This window comes from Neovison vison, chromosome 1 (genome assembly GCF_020171115.1).
Source record: "Neovison vison isolate M4711 chromosome 1, ASM_NN_V1, whole genome shotgun sequence".
NCBI lineage: Eukaryota > Metazoa > Chordata > Mammalia > Carnivora > Mustelidae > Neogale > Neogale vison.
Window position 1 is genome coordinate 92,794,178 of NC_058091.1, and position 16,699 is coordinate 92,810,876.

The following is a 16,699-nucleotide window of genomic DNA, read 5'->3' on the forward strand; positions in this document are numbered from 1 at the left end:
AGCATTTACATTGACATGATTGACAGCAGACAAGACTGACAGAAGGTCTGCGGTGTACGAGCAATAACCTCGTAATGGTATTAGTATATTAAAAATAAGTCAACACCAATTCTAGGATAAGAAAAGAGGTATATGAACGGACTAAGCAATGAGTAGGATACTATGAAAACTGCATACCCGTATCTCAGGGGCACCTGGGTGGCTCAGTTGGCTAAGTATCTGCCTTCTGCCCAGGTCACGATCCCACGGTCCAGTCCAGTGTCGGGCTCCTTGCTCAGTGAGGAGTCTGCTCCTCCCTCTCCTCTGTCCCTCGCCTCTGTTCATTCTCTCTCGAATAAATAAATAAAATCTTAAAAAAAAAAAAAAACTATCTCAATAGTAGGAACTCAAAAGCAAAAAGAGACATAATCTTGGAAAATCACTGAAAGGACTGGTCTGATCAAAAAAGAATAATTAAAACTGAATAAAAAAACATCTGGCAAAGAAAACAACTGTCTCAGGGAGGATCTGTTGCCAAACTAAATAATGACCCATTTCTACTAGATGTTCTTAAATTTAGATGATTTCAAATGACTACAAGTTTCTCTTTTTACACTAAAAAAATATCCGTTAGCAAAGTGTTTATATTCTACCATCAGAACATCACTTCTTTTTTTTTCCCCCCTTCAGGAAGATTATCTATATCTTTACTTGCTTACCCAGTCTTTTAGAAGGAAGAAGTTATTAATTACTTCAGCTTTTCAAAGCCTTAGGATCACTGAGATGAGGGTCCCTGAGAAGAAGAATGTGGGTGACAGATCCTAAAGGGAAAGTCTCTGAACAAAGTCAGAGGGAGGACTCTGTCATGATCTAGAATCAGCCTTCTAGAAAAACAGTTACTCAAAGAGAATTCATGGTCAATGGGAGGTGGGGCAGAACGGTGCTGTTGGGATCTCTTGGGAAATCCACCACATCAGCCTCCCAGAAACACTGGAAACAGCCCACAACCACCAGTTGGTGAATGTCTCTCATCTTTATTATTCTTTGGATCTTCTTTCCTTAACGATATGCCCTTGAAATGTATACTGTCATAAAAATACCTAGGATTGGTTTTCATGCATATCCATTAACGTATTTCTAATTTTGTTCAGATAAAATAACCTTCTCATAGTATCACACCTTGGATTGAGTTGTAAGACAATAGCCAGGCATGGCTATGAGAGCATCATGACAGCTGGGCCAACAGAAATAGGTTTTTGGTTTTTGGTTTTTTTGTTTTTTTTATATATTTTATTTATTTATTTGTCAGAGAAAGGGAGAGAGGGGAAGCAGGGGGAGCAGCAGGCAGAAGGAGAAGCAGACTCCCCACTGAGCAGAGAACCCCCATGCAGAATTTGATCCCAGGACTCTGGGATCATAACCTGAGCCGAAGGCAGACGCTTAACAGACGGGGCCACCCAGGTGTCCTTTGAGGAATAGGTTCTATTCAATTAGAGAAGAAACACTGAAGGTATGGTATACGACTGGGCCTTCTCACTCAAGACAAGAGCCTTTGCAAAAAGTAGAATCATACCTCAATGTGGGATTTTTAAAAAGCAATTTTAAAGAATAAAACTAGAAGCCTCATGAGAAGCCACTACATTTGGAGGTTTCCACATTTGGAGACCCTGAAGGCCTTTTCATGAATAACAGGGTCATCCCTACAGTGCCTGTTTTGTGGCCTCCCGGCAGCTGTTTAGGTTAATAAAGAGAAGCATGAAAAAAGCAGAGAACCACATGGACAAAACCACACATCTGGGTCTTCCCACAGGACCACTGTGGACTGTCCCCCACATAATTAATTATTGAGCTATTAATAATTTCACTAATACACAACTGAGCCTATGTAGAGTCAGGCTAAACTTCTTAACATCCTCAGTTTCTGATTTAATGGTCTGGACAGTTTTCACGCAGCCTGAAGGAAGGTTTGAATCAGAGTTACCTGCATGTCACGGAAGAGAAGCGAACTCTCCACGTTCACCGTTTATCTCACCTCTACCCAGAGACATTTCCAAATGGGTCTGCACACAGGTGGTGGACCACGCCAACCTCCCCTTCCTCCAGAAGGACACCAGCCCTCCCAGGGTAGTTGCAGACCAAAAGGAGGAATCCCCTCTCCCGACCCACGAGATGCCAGGAGGCAGAAACCAAGGCAACAACCAAGATGTGGACCAAGAATCCCCTTGGGGTCTCCATGAGCTGTGGCGCTTAGACACAGGTCAGAAGGTCCGCGTTGAAAACCTGACTAAGCAAGCGTTTCAATTCAGAGCCTCACCCAGATGCCACCTTATCAGATTTTGAAGTTTAATGCTCAACAACAGCTGTAAGTGACAAAGAAATCTCCGAGACAGAAAAATAAGAAAATAAAGGACACCAAATAAACACATTTATGATAGACCAGTTGCTGAATATCTTGCCTGACCAAAATTTAACCTTTTTTATAAACGGTTGTTCATACATCATAAAAGATCAAATGAGTATCATTTATGCAATACAGAAGAAAAAATTAACATATTCATGAACTAATACTTTGCTTTCACTTGTCAAAGTTGAGACTTGGCTCTTGAGCATATAAATTTTTGTTTGAACTACCATTAATTTATCTGAATTTACCATCCTCTATTTCAAAATTCATATGATACCGATAATCAAATAAATAATTTCTTTCTGGACAAATTTTTAAACGTCAAGAGTTATGTATAAATTGGACTTTGATTTGTCCTGGTGAGACCCCATTACTAGACTTTTATCTTTAATGGCTACAGAAGTCAAAATAAAAAAATAAATTATATTCACTTAGCCTGTCTTGCTGAAAATTTCATGGGAGGAAAATGATACAAATTGGCAGTTTACCTCAATAAATTGGTCAACATAGCCAACATGGTGGATGATAGCCTAAGAGTGAATGCAGAGACTTTTGGTGAAAGACTAATCTCATTAATCTTCAAAATAAAATTCTAGAATAACTGTTTAAGTGATTTTTAAGAAGATTCCAATGGAAAAATCCAAGTTATTTATCCGAAAGAGTGTCCTCTGCATTGTTTCATTTCCTGGAAGGTGAAAAAGACATGCCTGTCCGAGGCTTTCCCCACAAAGGCCCTGACAGTCATGGAAGGGAACCGGTAAAACCCAACTCAAGCAAATAAGGATGCAAATTTGCTGTGCATATTTTTCGGGATTTAAAGGCAAACTGAACCAGTGTTCCTTTAAACAGAGATTGCTTATTCTACTTAGTGTAAATCAGCTTTAGTAGCTCAAGAGGCTGCAATGGCAGCTTCGAGAGTTCTGGCTCCACATGGCCCATGGCATCATATGCCAAGCCCCAGATAACAAAACCACTGGGAGAAAAGTGAATCCACTAGAGTCAACACTCCTACAAACACTCACGCATGTAAAAGCTACCAGATCTCTCCACCCACACATTCTCAACTCCCACAAAAAAAAGCACCAACCTCCCTGAAGCAATGGTTAAGCAGGTACATTTCCGGAGTAAAGGTTATCTCTGGAAAGCACTAACGCCAACCACCCCTCACTTCCACCAAGAAACTGCTTATAAGCAGGACAGAGGTGACACCTACGTTCTGATGCACTGCTCTTGGAGATGTTAGTTACAACAACCTCCTGGAAAAATAATTAAACGCAATGTCAACATACGGAGAAAGCCTTAAAAAGGTCCATCTATTGGAATTAAAGTAATTTGGTAACTTGGTTCATTGAGAATTATCTAAATGTTCAACAATGGGGGGAAGGTAAATGAATCTGGTAAAATCATACAGGGGAATGATCTGCAGATACTGAAAACGAAGTTCACAAATATTTTGACTTCACGTAAAAAGTTATTTAAAATGTTTGGTGAAATGCACAGAGTGCAAAATTCTACACACAGTTCGATCCCAATTCTACATTGGGAGGGCATATAAAAAGACCGAAAGGACATACAACAAATGTTAATTGTGTTAATTATTGTTTGCTCATGGTGATACATGTGATTTTTTAATTTTCTCTTGTTATATTCTTCTGCTTTCACTTTTTTAAAAATTTTACAGAAAGCACGTATGTCCAAGAAAAAGAAGCCATTATAAAATCAGGCCAAAGGGTCTCTAATTTTCCTGCTAAGTAGACAGGCTTCAGCAGACACTGGGGAATATTTCTAGGCTTCCTGAGCAGATTCCATGTCCCACCCGTCTCTCACACTTAAGCTCTGGTGATGATTTCTTACACCCCACATAACGCCCATGTCTTTCTCGACCTTGGCTTTGGCTCTCAGCCTTCTCTGTTTGTACTAAAACACCCTTCTGGCAGTTACCTCTTGTCTGTAAACCATGCTGTCCACTCCCCCTTCACCAACAGGACCCAATTCTCTGCCCTGGTCAGGTTCCTCCTGGCCCAGTCTGGTCAAGTCTTGGTACTGACAACAAGTAAGTTACCCTTGAAAAAGACAGGCATCATGAACAACCTACAGTAAACAGGGCCAGGAAATACAGTTTTCATAATGCATTCTATAAAAGCATTTTACACACAGCAGCCCTGCCTCCCCAAACAGACCTGGGGCTATGGCAGGTCCAACTATAACTGATCTCTTGGGAGGTCCCCCTGGTGGCAAGCATCCTTAACATCCGTGCAGGGCACTGCGTTTTTTCACTGCACATGCACAGACTCACGGCATTTTATCCCCACGACTCTGAAAGGTGGGAGGATCAAGTATTCTTTTCCTAATTTTTAGAGCTAAGAAAAATCGCAATTCAGAGACTGGGCTCTGAGTGGCTTGATCCTCCTGATCCTCCGCGTGTTCTCCTCTGTAAAGAGTGACGATAATACCCGCACAGTGGAGTTGTTATAAGGATTAAATGAGGTAACGTATGCAGGGTGCTGAGCACAGTGTCTGGAACAAGGACAGCATTCAGCAAATGCCAGCTCCTGTAACTGGGAGGTCAGTGGGAAGCTCAAGGTTACATAGCTGGAAAGTGACAGTGCCAAGATGAGAATCCAGGACTTTCCATGCCAAGTTTACCCTTTTTCTACTTTATCCCCAACTCCGTAAGAAGAGCATTAGGGTATGGCCCATGCCCTCAAAGAACTTGTCATATTTTGTAGTAGGCACATCCCAAGTACGTGAAACAACAAAGCAGTCATTCCCACAAAGAACTAAGGCAACAGGAATAAAAGCTAGGATATGGCTCCCAAATTATACAATCCTTTGGTCCAACAGAAACTGTTAAGTGTTAGGTATCTTCTTATGCATTCATTCCAAAGCTTAGGAAACACAAGTTTCATCCCTGTGTCAAAGTGAGTTGTGTATGGGGAAATCAGATGAGAAAATAAGTCTCTTTTCCATACTAATAATAGAAAATATTTTCTGTGGGCATTCTGAACTTGAGGAAGTTTGAGCTATTTTTGGAAACTTTTTGTTAGCTTCCAGAAAGTACCATTCATGATCGTACGCTTTTCTTTTTTTTTTTAAGATTTTATTTATTTATTTGACAGAGAGAGATCGCAAATAGGCAGAGAGGCAGGCAGAGGGGGAAGAAGGCTCCCTGGCGAGCAGAGAGAGACTGATGCGATGCGGGACTCGATCCCAGGACCCTGAGATCATGACCTGAGCCGAAGGCAGAGGCTTAACTCACTGAACCACCCAGGCGCCCCTGATCATACACATTTTTAAGGGACTTAAAAACAGCTTCGGTTGAGTTCAAGGCTGCTTCTTAAAACATCTTCAACTTGATTAATCAATTTAGCCTACAACATATGACACCTGGCAGCTGGTAAGACAAGTACAGGGAACACATTAAAGGCAAAGGAAGCATACACACAAACAGAGAGTAGGAAGTCACTCTGTCGACATTTATTTGCTGCCATAGTAATAATCCCAAAATAATGGGATCCAGGATTGCCAACCCTAGGCATACTATTTCTTTACAGTAATCTTGACCTATTTAGGACATGATAAAAGAGGAACCTAAAACTTTGTGTTATGGAATGTTGCAGCTTCTTCACATGGAAGAGGGTAATTTACTAATGGATACTTTGAGATTCACATCTTGGAAGGTTTTAACTTCCCATGTGTTCTTATATTCCCAATATCTACGACTTTCTAAGGTAGAGAAATGATGCTCTTAAGGGGTGGCCCTGAGCAGAACTATGAAGTAGGAGAAGGCTTTCTTAAGAAACGCTCTACCTCCCTTTGTCTATTCTGCTGGGGGTAAGAGGTGGGGACGCCCACTGACTGAGCCCATTCAATGAGGCACTCCGGTGCGCAGGGCCTGCTTTCTGTCATCTGTGTTACCCCTTACAGCAGCTTTGCAACATGTACATTAGTCACCCCAATTATTCAGAGATGAGGAACTTAAGTCTCATGGAATTTGAGTGACACACCTAAAATAAAGAAACTGATCAGTCCTCCACTTCAGTGCCCCTTAGGGTTTCCCCTCGCTGAATTGGGCTCCCCCAACGTCAAACACCCCTGTTAGTACCTGCACCATGACTAGTTCACATCAAACTGTTAAGGACATGCCCTTATTTGAGTTAGTCTTTTTCATTTGTTAAATTTTATAAGATTCATTTATTTATTTTAGAGAGAGAGGCTGCAAGTGGGGTAGGGACAAAGAGAGAGAAAGAGAGAACCTCAAGCAGGCTCCATGCCCAGCAGGGTCGGTGGAAAACAGTATGGAGGTTCCTCAAAACACTAAAAATAGGGATGCCTGGGTGGCTCAGTGGGTTAAAGCCTCTGCCTTCAGCTCAGGTCGTGATCCCAGGGCCCTGCATCGGGCTCTCTGCTCAGGAGGGAGCCTGCTTCCCTCCCCCACCGCCCTCTGCCTGCCTCTCTGCCTACTTGTGATCTCTGTCTGATAAATAAATAAAATCTTAAAAAAAAAAAACACTAAAAATAGAAATACCATATGATTTAGGAATTCCACTACTAGGTATTTACCCAAAGAAAACAAAAACACTAATTCAAAAAGATATGTGCACCTTTCTGTTTACTGCAGCATTTTTCTACAAGAACCAAGACAGGGAAGCAACCCAAGTGTCCATCCACAAATGATCTGACAAAGAAGACGTGGTATTTACATACAATGGAATATTACTCAGCCATAAAAAAAAAAGAATGAGATCTTGCCATTTGCAATAACGTGGATGGATCTAAAGGGTATGATGCTAAGGGAACTATGTCAGTCAGATAAAGAAAAATACCCTAATATTTCACTCCTGTGTGGAATTTAAGAAACAAAACAAAACAAACAAACAGAAGACAAAAGTCAAACTCTCAAATACAGAGAGCGAACATGGTTGCCAGAGGGGGTGACTGGGGGGTAGATGAAATAAAGGGGAGTAAGAGTACACTTATCCATGAGCACAGAGTAATGTACAGAACCCTTGAACCATTATATTGTTAAGAAGAAGGAGGAGCAGGAGGAGAAAAAAGAGGAAAAAGAGGTAGTAATAAGAGTAGTAGTAGTATTCCTATTCTAAAAGTAAGCAGGCAGGGGATACCTGGGTGGTTCCGTCAGTTGGGCGGGTGACTTCTGATTTCAGCTCAGGTCATGATCTCAGGAATGAGAGACTGAGCTTCTCTCTGCATGGAATGTGCTTAAGATTCTCTTTCCCTCTCCCTTTGCCCCTTTCCCCCTCGCACTCTTTCTCCCTCTAAATAAATAAATTAATTAAATTAAATAAGAATAAACTAAAAATGACCAGGCATGATTTTAACCTAACTCAGTGGCTCTCTAGCAAAATTTGAGACACGATGGCAGGACTTGAAAATGTCAAGACTCTTGAGATATCTAGTCAACTGCTTCTCCCACTAATACACAACAACTAAAGCCCAAGAAGGGCTGTGAATTTGCAGAGGTCATACAACAAATCAGGTGTTGAGCCCAGATGAGAGCCAGGACTTCTGACTCAGAGCTATTCTCTTTTACAGTATCAGCCACAAATATTCAAGCATAGGGTAAAAAACACAATCCAGACTCGTAGGACTTATTCCAATGATATTAATTCACACTGGTCAGGCCTGAGTGCACCTCTTATTAACTGTGTGGCCTAGATAACATACCCTCTCTTTGCCTTGGGTTTCTTATCAATTATATGAGTATAACAATAGCCTTATTCTGTTATCGTGTGGGTCAAACATGGTAATTCACAGAGCTCTAACTTCTTTGTGCTCGGCATAAACAATGAATGAATGTTATATTGTTATTATCATTAAAATTATTTTTACTGTACTACAATTACTAGTGCACATAATTGACAGTTCATTCTTTCACCTTTGGGGTAGTAGGTAGAAACAGCTTCCTGCTATCAAATTCATCTCCATATTCTCTAAAGGCAGCCCTAACAGTCTCAGGAATGGCGGTAAGATAAGTAGAAGGTTAGCATCAGAAATAAATTACCTTTGAAAATAAAATTGCCTACTGAGCACTTTCATTTCAGGCTGAAAGTCAAAATTCCCCATTCTTCTCAAACCTACTCCTTCTCAGTAACTGCCCTTTTCCCTCAGTTTTACTGAGATATAATTAATATATAACATTGCATTTATTTTAGGTGTATCTCATAATGATTTGGTGTTTGTATGTATTGCAAAGTGACTGCCACCATAAGTTTAGTAAACATGCATCACCTCATGCAGTTACACATTTCTTTTCTTATGATGACAACTTTTAAGAGCTACTTTTTATACAACTTTCAAATATACAGTACAGGATTAACTATAATCACCATGCTATACATTACATCCCAGGGCTTATTTATCTTATAACTAGCAGTTTGTACCTTTTGACCCCCTTCTCCCATTTTTTTCCACCTCCCATCCCCCACTCTCTGGCAACCACAAATTTGTTCCCTGATCTATGAGTTTGGTTTCTTTAAATTCCACATATAAGTGAGATGGTGCAGTATTTCCATGCTGTTCTTCATAATGTCCACACCAATTTATATTCCCACCAACAGTGCACAGGGATTTCCTTTTTCCCACATCCCTGCTAACACTTATCCCTTGTTTTGTTTTGTTTTATTTTGATAATAGTCATTCTAATAGGTGTCAGGTGCTATCTCATTGTGGTTTTGATTTCCACTGCCATGATGGTTAGTGATGTTGAGCACTTTTTTATGTTCTTATTGGCCATGCGTCTGTCTTCTTTGAAAAAAAAAAAAAAGTCTACTCAGATCCTTTGTCTTCATTTTTTAATTGGATGGTTTGGATTTTTTTGCTATTGAGTTATATGTGTTCTTTACATACTTTGGATAAATGATTTGCAAAGCTTTTCCCATTCCATGGGTTTCCTTTTCCTTTTGCTGACAGGTCTTTGTTTTGAAGAAGGTTTTCAGTTTGATGTAGTCCCATTTATTTCTGCTTTTGTTTTCAACTGCTTTTGTTAACAAATCCAAGACATCATTGCCAAGGAGATGACCCTCTATGTTTTCTCATAGAAATTTCATGTCTTCAAATTTACATTCAAGTCTTTCATCCATTTTGAATTAATTTTTGTGTATGGTGTAAGACAGTGGTCCAGTTTTCTTCTGTTGTATATGGCTGTCCAGTTGTCCCAACACCATTACTGAAGATACCATTCTTTCCTCATTGTACATTCTTGACTCTTTGTCATAAAATAATTGGCCATACATTGTGGGTATATTTCGCTCTATTCTGCTCCATTGATTTATGTATTTGTTTTTATGCCATGTTGTTCTGGATACCATAATTTTGCAACACAGTTTAAAATCAGAAAGTCTGATGTCTCCTGCTTTATTCTTTCTTTTTTTTAATTATTAATTATTTTTATTAACATATAATGTATTATTTGCCCCAGGGGTACATGTCTGTGAATCGTCAGGCTTACACACTTCACAGCACTCACCATAGCACATACCCTCCCCAGTGTCCATAACCCAATCACCCTCTCCACAACCTCCTCCCCCCAGCATCCCTCAGTTTGTTCTTTCTCGAGATTGATTTGGCTATTTGGTGTCCTCATGGTTCCATACAAATTTTAGGACTGTTTGTTCTATTTCTGTGAAAAATACCATTGGTATTGCAGTGAATCTGTAGATTGCTTTGAGTAGTATGGACATTTTAACAATATTAATTCTTCCAATCCATGAGCATGGACTACCTCTCCATTTATTTGTGTCTTCTTCAGTTTCTTTAATCGATATCATAGTTTGCAATGTACAAGTCTTTTTACCTCCTTTGATAAATTTATTCCCCGGTATTTTGTTCTTGTTGATATAATCATAAATGGGATCCTTTCTTTACTTACTCTTTCTGATAGCTCATTATTAGTGTATGGAAATGCAACTTATTTTTTCATATTGATTTTATATTCTGCAACTTTATTGAATTTGTTTATTAGTTCTAAAAGACTTTTTTTTTTTTTTACTGGAGTCTTTAGAGTTTTCTATGTATATGTCATCTGCAAATAGAGACAGTTTTACTTCTTCCCTTCTTACTCTGTGCCTTTCATTTATTTATTCTTCAGGCTTAATTGCTCTGTATTTAAGACTTCCAGAACTGTGTGTCAAGAGTGAGCATCCTTGTCTTGTTGTTGATCTTAAAGGAAACGATTTCAGTTAAAATTTCCCATCTTTTTCAAACCTTATCTTTCTCACTTCACTCCTAACTCAGTTAAAAACCTCACCATCCATCTAGACATCAACTCCTTCTATATCACTACCCCACTGGTGACCCAGTGCCACTGATTTTCCTCCTGCAAGAACTCTCTGAAGATCTCTCTTCTCTTTCTCCATTCTACCTGGTTCAGGCACCACGAATGTTATTTATTTATTTATTTTTGAGTGGATCACTCCTGTGGTCTAAACTCTCAGCTCCTTCCCCTGCAACCCCACCTACTAATCACCTCCAATGTCACTTGTGCAAAATACAAATTAGATCAAATCATTTCTCCCATAAAAGCTGTATAATTTCTCCTCTTCCACAGGATAGAGTCAAATCCTGGGTTCACTGAAACACACCCCCCCTACCCAAACTCTCCTGCCACTCCCTCACTTCAGAGCACCCAGATGTTCTTTCAACATAAACTTTCCTTCCATGTGGAACACCTACTTAGCTCCTTCTCTAGAAAACTGCACTGCTTCCTGCAATGCAGTCCAAATGTAAACCTTTCTGCGAGCTCCTCCAGATTCCCTTCACCCTTCCTTCTCTGGACATTCAAAGAACTTGTTCCTATCTCCACTAACCATTCATCGTGTTGAACAATATCACCTATTTTCCTATCCTTCTTTTCTGCTAGATAGATTCCTGAATGGCATGGGCCTCATTCATTTATCTTCTGCCACAGGATTTACATAACACACAATACAGGTGGAACAAAATACTGCTGAATAAATCAAGTGGGTGGTACCCAAAGTAAAAGGAATAATAAAATGAGACCTCAGTGACTATCAAAGTTGATCTCAATTAAAGCTAGTTTCTGTTATATATAACTAACTGCAAACGATTATGTAAGTAGTTTTCAAAAGAGTGTGGTATGAACTTGTAAATGGCAAAGCTCTCAAGTTCCCACTTAGGCTTGTTAAATGTTCATCAATGGAGAGAGAGCACCACATCCTCCCAGATTTAGCCCAGTTCTGCAGGACCTGCACAGACAAGGCATTCTGAAAGCTCTTGCAATCCTGAACCTTTATTTGAGGACATTTTTCCCTCACAAAATTCCCTGGACTGGACTCGGGTAGTAGCTGCTCAATAAATGCTGATTGGATTTGCAGTAGATTTGAAAGCAAAGTGCAACTCACATTTTAGACTAATTCAATGCAATGACTGTACTTAAGATAATAGCTCTAAGCCTAAAGAAAATCAATGGGCAGACTGAAAAGCAGCCAAATGCTCACTCCCCTGCCTTGTTCCACAGTCAATGCTGACCTGCTTCTTGATCCTTTCCAGCTTCCGAGATTTTCCAACTTCACTGTTTCCCCAGAATGGAAGGGGCCAGTTAGCAAGTGTTGCCCTGTACCTGTGATATATTTGCCCTGTGTTTTGCTGTTGATGTAATATGTGAGAAAGTTGAGTGGCATTTTTAAAAATGTCCTACTTTTGCTAAAGCCTATGTGTGACACATTAAGTGGGGTTCTAGCTGAAAGGGGGAAGAAGCATGGGCTGGAATGCTGTAGCATTTTTTCACCTTCAGTTGTGAAACTGTATGTTAAAGGGAGCCCAGAAACTTTTGTTTTTACTAAAATGATATATTAAAAAAAAAAAAAGCTTGGGCAGCGAACTCTGCATTGGATGTCTACGTAACACTTCTATAGCAATGTAGGAAATAGGAAGATTCAAAACATGCGCTCTGCTATAATTCAATCTGGGGTCAGAAAAAGACAGCAGTGCCTTGGAGAATAAATCATTAACTAAAAGTCAAACCGAGACACCCTGGAAACCAGTGAGGCCAGGCGGCCGGGATTTGCCTGTTCCCTCGGGTGACTTCCAGAGCGAAGCATCCCACAGGCAGACAAACTCGGCACACTGCACTCCCTTCTATTTCACTTTTCAAACTCGAAGTTATTTTTAGATGACCCATGCCCGCTAATCCCAGGCAGGACAATTCCCAGCCCGCTGCGCCTCAAAGTACCTTCCTCCTCCCCGGCACTTCTTTTCAAGCACTGGGAAAGGAGTTTCTCCGTTTTCTCCTTTTTTTCCCCTCAGAGTGTAGTCCACCTGCCCTTTCTCCCTCTCCAAACCTCAGTCCCGGGGGCCACAGGCGTCATCCTCGCTGTTCTACTTATGCACCTGCTGCTGCTACTGGAAAGGCGAATCCTTGAGCCACTAGGAATGGGGCAGGGGCTCTCTGAGACCCATGCCCTCTTCAAGGGAGACCCTCCCCCACACAACACACAGTAGGCCACCTCGGGGGCTGACAGCTGGAGCAGACCACCGTCCCTCCCTCCGCCGCTGCCGCCCCCCCCACCCAGCTCAGCCCTGGAATCCCACCGCGCTCGCCCTTCCGCCCGCCCCCTGCCGCGTCCTCCCGCACCGCCCGGGAGCAGCGCGCAGCCCCAACAGGACAGGGCGCAGGGGCGAGCGGGCCAGTACGGTTACATAACCGACCTGCTGGGCGTCCGCGATGCGCCGGCAGAGGCTGAGGCGGCGGCTCGGAAGTCCGCGGGGCCGGCGACTGCGGGCGCGGCACTGCCTGCTCACCTGCCGGCCGGTGCGAGCGCGTGGGGGCGGGCGCGGTGCCCGCGGGCCTGGGCGTGGGGCCGTGCGCCGTGCGCCCCGCCTCCCGGTCTCGAGGTCCGTGTGTCCCCGGCTGTCTGCCTCCCGCCCGCTCTCCCCGCAACCTCGGCCGCCTTCAGCCGGGACAAAGCGGCTCCGGGGAGGGGCCGAGCCGGCGGCTCTCGCAGGAGCCAGCGGAGATGGGCGCGCCCCCAGCTCCGACTCATCGGGCCAACCTCCAATCAGACCCCAGGAAACCGAAAGCCCCTGTGTGGCCTCCTCTTCTCCCCTCCCCCCTGACCCGACGCCCTTCCCGAGCCCGCACCCGCTCTGCTCCCCGGGCTGCCCCCCTGCCCTCAGCACCGCCCCCCCAACACACACACCCCGCTTTCCACTCGGGGTGCCCAGGAAGCGGAGAAGCCCGTCTGGACCCCTAGCGCAGATGCCAGTGCTCAGGAGTCCCAACCCCAGCGGGGAGGGCTCCCCGGGGTCACCGCCGTGAGGGGGCTTCCCAAGGGGTCGGAGTGGGCAGGGGGCTGATTGCGAAGCTAGGGATGACTAGGCAGCGACAGCCCAGAAGAAACTGGCGGAGAAGCAAACTGTGGGTGAGGAGTACTGGAAGAGAGACTTTTCTCACACGCACACTGAGCCCCCCGACTCCGGTGGAGGAAAGGTCGGGAAGCCCCCGGACCGTCCGCGGAGCGTCTGAGCCGGGTGGGTGCGGCGCCCTGTGTCTGGAGACCTGCGTCCGCCCCGCCCACGCGCTCAAGGTGCCCTGCGCGGGCTCCCGGGCTTTGCCAGGATTCGCTGCCACCAGACTTGGGGACAGAGGGCTTCAAGGACTCCTATTGTGTGAGAGCCGGTGACAAGTGAGAGGCTGCTATCATACAGTGAACGGATGAATGTGAATCAGATTCTAGGCTAGATCTGTTGCTCAACAAACTTAAGGTAGACGTGTCTGCTTTACAAAATAAAGCAATTCTGAGCCAGAGGAAGCCTGTGCTCATGGGTCACAAGAGCTGACGGCAGGAGAAAGTCAGTCAGCCGTGTACAAGACCAGAACAGGGAAAGTGGGGAAAATTCAAGGAAGAAGGGCCGGGTCGGGGTGGGAGTGCAGACCAACTTGCAGAGGGAGTAAATAATATTCAAATCAGTTTTATATTCTGTTATCTTTCTAGTTGCTATATAAATAAGCCTTTTTTCCTTTTGCTTTTTATGCCTTTCTGTTTCCTGATAACAATATTAAAATTGTACGAAGCTGTGGATAAGTTTCACAATTACTCTTCCCTCAGCCACACACCATTTTGTGTTTTCCAAGGTTGATGTAAAATTTCATCTTAAACAAAAGCAAGGAACAACAAAACCAAAAGGGTAAACATTAGCTTGTCACACTGATTCATCTGCACTAATACAAATAAAGACAGAATTTCAGAGTTTAAAATGGCCTACTCTTCCAAACTTCTGGATGCATAAATTCATAAATATCCACCGATATAGATGAATTACATTTTTTAAATAGAATTTTGTGGTTCCTGAGATTCCTGGGTGGCTCAACCAGTTAAACAAAGGACACTTGATTTCCTCTCAGGTCACCATCTCAGGCTCCAGGGATGGAGGCCTGGATGGGCTTCAAGCTCAGCAGGGAGTTGGCTTCTCTCCCACTCTCTCTACCCCTTCCTACACCCCCCCAACTCTCTCAGGATGAATGAATCTTTAAAAGAAAAAAAAAAAAAAAAGAATCATCTGAAAAGGCATTCATATACTGAGCCCAAATTTGCCTTCCTGGGATTTTCATTCATTGGTTCTAATTCACTTTTTGAAGCCATGGAGACAGAGTCCAACTCCTTTTCCAACTGACTGTGTTTCAAATATGTAAAGATAGTCACCATGTCTCACTCACTCCAAGACTCCCCTGTAAAACATCCTTAATCCTCCAAACAAAATCTCATTTGCAGTAAGTAGTTCCTAGAATCATCACCAACCTGCAGACTTTGATCTTAATAGTATCTATTCTATAAATATATAAATATATATTTCTTTGTAAATACAAAGACAATTTTATGATGATGGAAGTAATATGTTTATTGCAGAAACTTTGAAAGACATAAGATTCAATGTGAAGATAAAGAATATATGTAACATTCAATGTATCTTAGCTGTTATTAAAAATGAACATAGTCATTTTCCTCCCACTAAGATACAGTATTCTCTGCTAAGATACAGTACTCTCTTTTTGTTTGTTTCAAAAAAAATTTTTAAAGATTTTATTTATTTATTTGACAGAGATCACAAGTAGGCAGAGAGGCAAGCAGAGAGGGGGCAGGGGAGAGGGGAAGCAGGCTCCCTGCTTAGCAGAGAGCCTGATGGGGGACTTGATCCCAGGACCCTGAGATCATGATCTGAGCTGAAGGCAGAGGGTTAACCCACTGAGCCACCCAGGTGCCCCTGTTTGTTTCAAATTTTTATTTAAATTCTAGTTAGTTAACATTTGGTGCAATATTGGTTTCAGGAGTAGAACTGAGTGGTTTATCACTTAGGTACAATACTCAGTGCATCACAAAAGCCCTCCTTAATATGCATCACTCATCTAGCCCATCCCCTACCCAACCCCTTCCATCAACCTCCAATTTGTTCTCTGTCCTTAAGAGTCTCCTTTGGTTTGTTTTCCTGTCTCTCTTTTTCCCCCCTCCCAAATGTTCATCTGTTTTGTTTCTTAAATTCCACATATGAGTGAAATCATATCATATTTGCCTTTCTTTGATTAATTTCACATAACATAAGACAATCTGGCTCCATCCATATCATTGCAAATGGCAAGATTCCATTCTTTTTGATGGCTGAGTAATATTCCATTGTATCAATACACCACATCTTCTTTATCCATTCATCAGTTGATGGATAGTTAGGCTCTTTCCATAGTTTGACCATTATTGGTAATGCTACTATAGACATCCGGGTGCATGTACCACTTTGAGGCTCTATTTCTATGTCCTTTGGATAAATACCTAGAGGTACAATTGCTCCATTATAGGGTAGTTCTATTTTTAACTTCCTGAGGCACCTCCATACTGTTTTCCAGAATGGCTGTACCAGTTTGCATTTCTACCAACAATGCAAAAGGGTATTCTTATATTTTAATAAACTTTATTTTTTAAATTTAAGGCTCACCACAAAATTGAATGGAAAGTATGGATATAACCCATATGCTCTCTGCACCCACAAAGACATAGCCTCCCTCATTATCGATATCCTCCACCAAACTGGTACATTTTTTACAATTGATGGACTTCCTTTGACACATCAGTATCAACTATGCATAGAGATAGTTGATACTAGAGTTTACATTAAGGTTCACTTTGAGTGTTGTACATTCTTTGAGATTTAGCAAGTATATGACATATCCCCTATTATAGTCATATGCAGGAGAGTTTCACTGCTCTCAAAATCCTCTGTGTTCCTCCTTCCCTCCCTACAAGCCTCTGAGAATCACTGATGTTTTCACTGTCTCTGTAAGTTCTG

At 42.4% G+C, this 16,699-nt stretch overlaps 1 protein-coding gene across 2 annotated transcripts in view; it reads right to left on the reverse strand.

Moving 5' to 3' along the window:
* The window catches only part of RCAN2 (regulator of calcineurin 2), a 269,330-nt gene extending 256,152 nt beyond the window's left edge, over positions 1-13,178 (reverse strand). Inside the window, exon 1 of one of the 2 annotated variants that reach the window (XM_044252142.1) lies at positions 13,166-13,178. The gene's annotated coding sequence lies outside the window, so the exon portion shown is untranslated. The other variant, XM_044252133.1, reaches the window with a different exon arrangement.
* Positions 13,179-16,699: the final 3,521 nt, after the last annotated feature.